General features: G+C 48.7%; 1 pseudogene; it reads left to right on the forward strand.

Moving 5' to 3' along the window:
• The first annotated feature begins 819 nt into the window (after positions 1-819).
• LOC101553306 (heterogeneous nuclear ribonucleoprotein K-like) lies at positions 820-4,397 on the forward strand (annotated as a pseudogene).
• Positions 4,398-5,524: the final 1,127 nt, after the last annotated feature.

A 5,524-nucleotide genomic window follows, 5' to 3' on the forward strand; every position in this document is an offset into this window, starting at 1 on the left:
GCCTTGATGGCTCAGCTCTAGGGATGATGCCAATGCCCAGGAAACGGGTGGCAGCAACATACCCCAGTCAAGCTCCAAGATGTTCTTGGAATGGACACACTTATCACAGTCTGGGTTATGTCAAGCATCGTTTACTACAATGGAGCAATAGCACAGCGGGGAGGGCGTTTGCCTTGCATGTGGCCAACCCGGGTTCGATTCCTCCACCCCTCTCAGAGAGCCCGGCAAGCTACCAAGAGTATCCCGCCTGCATGGCCAAGCCTGGCAAGCCCCCTGCGGTGTATTCACTATGCCAAAAACAGTAACAAGTCTCACAATGGAAGCCTTACTGGTGCCCACCCGAGCGAATCAATGAACAATAGGATGACTGTGCTACCATGCTACAAAGTCAGTCCACCCAGTACTACCCCAGATGTGATGTCTAAGCCTGTTCCTCATGGAGATATCAGAATGTTATCAGGACTGAGCTGATTGTCCCAAGTCAATTATTTACCAGACTTCCTGGAACACTGAAAGCAGTTATTGATTGTTCGCTTTTTTCTATTTTTTTTTAAGTGGGGAGGGTCAATTCGTATGAGAAATAATAGGAGAAAAGAATCTCATTATCAGACCAAGATCCGTGTCCTGTCTGAGGTGAGGTTCTCGCTTACATTCATCTCGTCCTGCCCACAGACCCTCACGGCCCCTCGGCCTTCACGGCAGCTGGCCTCAATCCAGGAAGAGCACCCCAGGGAAATGGTCTCTCTCGGCCAGGGTGCTCCACCTGAGGACAGTGGTTCCTGGTCCGGGTTGAGGGGTGTTCCCCCCCCTTCTGCCACCATGCGTGCGTGCGCCAGCGAGGAAGGGGGCGCTCCGGGCAAAAGCACCACCAATACCGTATCCTCGGCTTCTGGGGGTGCCAACTCCGACTTCTTGCTGATGTCCCGCCTGTTGGTGGCCTCCACATGTCCGTTTGACACAGGAGAACGGGAACTGAAGACCCTCCCCTGACACTGAAACCAACTGGGGGCGCTTGGTAGGCACCCTACAGAAGGTTTGGCGGAGGAACAAGCGGATCTAGAAACACGGACGAGATGGTTGGATTCCACATTTGGCTGCAGAGTAAGAGCGCCGGGGCCGTGATAGAGAGGGGACGAGAATCTGAAGGCTCTCCTGCGAGCCCAGGGCCAGCCTGTCAGGCCCACGCAGCAGAGGCCCCGCGCGCATCTTGAGTATCCATGGCACATATTGATATTGAAGCTATTAGTGAAGTTCTGAAGAAAATCAACCCTACCTTGGAAGGGTACCAGCACTATGAAGGAAGTGATTTTTTTTTTAATCGAATCACTGTGAGACAGTTACAAAGCTTTCGTGTTTGAGTTTCAGTCATACAGCGATCGAACGCCCATCCCTCCACCAGTGCACATTCTCCACCAACAATAAATGGTGGTAGAGAATCCCCATCACATCACACCCCTCTCCTTGCCTCTATGGCAGACAAATTTCCCCATACTCTCTCTCTACTTTGGGGCATTATGTTTTGCAATACAGATACTAAGAGGCTATCATGTTTGGTCCTTTATCTACCTTCGGCACACATCTCCCCTCCCAAATGATCCCTCCAACCATCATTGACTTAGTGATCCCTTCTCTATCCCAGCTGCCTTCTCCCCCAGCTCATGAGACAGGCTTCCAACCATGGAGCAATCTTTCTGGCCCATGTCTCTACTGTCCTTGGATGTCAGTCTCATATTATGTTATTATATAAGAAGGAAGTGATATTGACTGTGAATTGAGACTGTTGATTCATCAGAGTCTGGCAGGAGAAATAATTACGGTCAAAGGTGCCAAAATCAAAGAACTCTGAGAGAACATCAGACAGCAATCAAGGTTTTCCAGGAATGCTGTGCCCGTTCCGCTGACAGAGTTGGACTTGTTGGACGAAAACCAGAGAGGGCTGTAAGCTGCGTCAAGCTCATCCTTGGTCCTACATTGGAGTCTCTGATCCAAAGACACGCGTGGCCTTATGATCCCAATTTTTATGATGAAGCCTATGACCACGGGGGTTTACTATGATGTTTGATGACCGTCGTGGACGTCCTGTAGGACCCCTCCTGTAGAAAACCTCCTGGTGGGGTGGCCGTGGGCTGCCGCCGTCGCCTCCTGGACGAGCTCAGCATGTTCCCCTTGCCCCACCCCCACCACCTAGAGAAGGAGATCTGGTGGCCGACGACGGAAGACCCGGAGATGGTTACGACAGCAAGGCTGGTTCCGGTGCCAGTGAAACTTGGGACTCTGCAAGAGACCCACGGAGCCCCTGGAGAGGCAGGTGACCTCTGCGCCACAGAGCGGCTCCGGGCAGGACTATTTCCATGCAGGGGCTCGTGGCTCGTGGTGACCTTGGTGGACCTAGTGTTACTACACAAGCAACTATTCCCAAAGATTTGGTGTGAGTTCACAATGCAGCGTGCAGGTGCTGCTGCGACCCTGTGCGTCTGGTGGCCGAGAGCCGCCTCCTGCCCTCCGCAGGCACCCCCAGCAGAGAGAGAGAGAGACGCTGACCACAGCCTGGTGATGAAAATGGCCCCTTTTAATGCAGGGATGCTACATACTTACAGAGCATCTGACGGGCTCAGAGCTGTAGGACTGCACATACGTGTGATTTACAGAGGTGAGACATTCCCGCAGAGTGGGGAGATCATCTCAAGGAGACGCTCTGTCTCCCACAGATATCTATATTGCTTTCTCTTTCCTTCTAGTCTTATATATCAAACAATTAAGTTAAACAGTTAGTTAAACAATTAATTCTACTTCTGATACTTGCAGTCATTTGTATAAACATAGTAAGAGATCACTGTATCGCTGTCATCCCGTTGTTCATCAATTTACTCGAGCAGGCACCAGTAACGTCTCTATTACACTCAGCCCTGAGATTTTAGCAGCCTCTCCTTACTCATCTTTCCTAACGATTGGAGGCTCTTTCAGGGTCAGGGGAATGAGACCTATCGTTACTGTTTTTGGCATATCGAATACGCCACGGGTAGCTTGCCAGGGATACTCTCACTAGCTTGCCGGGCTCTCCGAGAAGTATGTATATATCTGTTACTGTATTTGGGATATGAATAGCCACAGGGAGCTTGCCAGGCTCTCCCAAGTGGACAATAATGTCTCGGTCGCTTGCCAGGTTCTCCAAAAGGGAGAACTGGGTTATTAGATGTCTATAAAACATCCAGAACCCGAAACAGCAGGTGCAGGGGCAAGTGACTCTGTGTCACTCTCTTCCGGGAGTTTGGTTTTATAGTCTCTGGATGTTGGCCGTTGATGGGATTACACGGCACATGGGGCAGTTTCTGGGTTCCCTAACTATTGGAAAACAGGGAATCTGGGTGGAAGAGGCCCAGTCCCGACTAGAGCAGCCTTGGAGATCTTGGCCCCGGGTCCCGCACATCTGGGTTCCTCTGCCAGCTCCTTCATGCGTGAGGCTCGTCCGAAGTGTGGAGCGTGGCCTTGAGCATGGCTGTGGCTGGGCTCCGGAGGGCTTCGACTAACAGAGTCTTCAACAGTAAGAGATAAAGGTCCTAAGACTTTGTTCTCTGGGCTCTGAGACCAAGTGAGCCTTTTACCATAAATCTCAGACTAAATCCTCAGGCCACTTCAGCTTGTCCTTCCCCAGGGGGGTCCTGTCTCTTGAGTCATAACAACTTGCATCAAGATCATGTATGTATGTTCTCTGTAATGTCCCATTTCAATGCCAGGGTAGCTTTGCCACTCGGCCTGGATCCGTCCCAGTCCCACAGTGGGACCTCCCTTTCGGGGTGTTAGGAACTACAGCAACTGAAGCCAGAGCCAAGTCATTATGACCAAGTAATTGTGCCCAGGAGTATATATATTTCAGCCCATCAACTCCCAAACATGAGGAGCTGAGCATTGAGGTCTTTCTCTGTGTTAAGCAAAGAACATTGGTCAATAGTGAAATATGGAAAGGCTGTCGGGGAAATAGAAAAGCAAGTCACCCACTACAAATACAAAGTCTAGAATTACCAGAAAGTTTGGCTTCTAAGTAAGCAAGGTTGACTTGGGGAGCTGTGACAGTGAGGGTCAAACACAAAGGGAAGGTCAAAGAGAAACTCAGGGGACCAGGGATGCTCGAAAGAGGAGAGAAAGGGGCAACTCACTGATGAAGCCCAGAACACTTAGGGCTAACACCCAACGACTTGGCTGGGTCTATTATTGGCAAAGGCGGTCACCGGATTAAACAAATCCACCACAAACTGGGAGCTTCTATCAAAATTGATGAACATTTAGAAGGGTCCAAAGATCGAATCATCACCATTGCAGGGACCCAGGACCAGATACAGGATGCACAATATCTGCCGCAGGACAGTAGGAAGCAATGTGCAGGTATTGAAAGATTCTGATGCAAGATATATTTTCCTTATACTGTGAAGCAGTATTCCAGAAAGTTTTTCTAAGACTACTGTAGAACTGAAGGAGTTCTGCATCTTTTTTTTTTCCTGTTTCCGTTTAAAAAGCCAACATTCGGGGCTGGAGAGATAGCACAGCGGGTAGGGCGTTTGCCTTGCACGCAGCTGACCCGGGTTCAAATCCCAGCATCCCATATGGTCCCCTGAGCACGGCCAGGGATAATTCCTGAGTGCAGAGCCAGGAGTAACCCCTGTGCATCGCCAGGTGTGACCCAAAAAGCAAATAAATAAATAAATAAATAAAATAAAAAGCCAACATTCTTCCACCTCATAGGTGTTCTGCATTTGAGGAGTAGTGAAATCTTTGCTGTTCACCAGATGTAATGTTTTAGTTCCTTAAAAATGGGGGTGGGGGAGGTGGGGGGATCGGGCGTGCAAAAACTGTGGCCTTGAAATTTTGAAACAGCAGCAGAGTGAGAGATTTTAATTTTTGTCTATTGTTAGTGGTTAAAAAGAAAAAATCCTGCCCATGTAATTATTGTGAACACTTTGCTTTGTGGTCACTGCAAGGTTCAGGGGTGGGGGGGACAGAAAGAGTAACAATAGCCCCCATGTCCCCGGCAGCTATTCAGAGCAGTGTGCAGGATCTAACGCTCTTTTGTAAGAAAGGCTTTATGATTTTTAAAATAAATTTAGCAAACCTATTTTGGTGGGTTTTTTTTTAAATCATTTTTCAAATGGCTAAATTCCATAACCTGCTTCCAAACTAAACACAAGTTTGGTTTTCAGCTCCTCTGTTGGATATAAATACATCTTGGACAGAGGCAACATACCTTGACAAATTTAATTCTGGTGATTGCTTGGTTTGAATGCCCATTGATTGCGGAGAGACTCCAAACGTACTCAGGCTTATGTACAATAAGCTGAGGAATTATTTAACTATTTTTGGCAAATGCTTGTCTCTACAAGGCAACAATTTCATATGTTATTAATTGTGAGATTTTTTTTCTCATGGTTTGAGGCACTTTCTGTCCCTGGAGCGAGCAGATATCATTGGGCTACACTGGGACACAACAGGGACGAATGGAGACGTTACTGGCGCCCGCTCAAGCAAATCGAAG

Source organism: Sorex araneus, chromosome 8 (genome assembly GCF_027595985.1).
Source record: "Sorex araneus isolate mSorAra2 chromosome 8, mSorAra2.pri, whole genome shotgun sequence".
In the NCBI taxonomy this organism is placed as follows: Eukaryota; Metazoa; Chordata; class Mammalia; order Eulipotyphla; family Soricidae; genus Sorex; species Sorex araneus.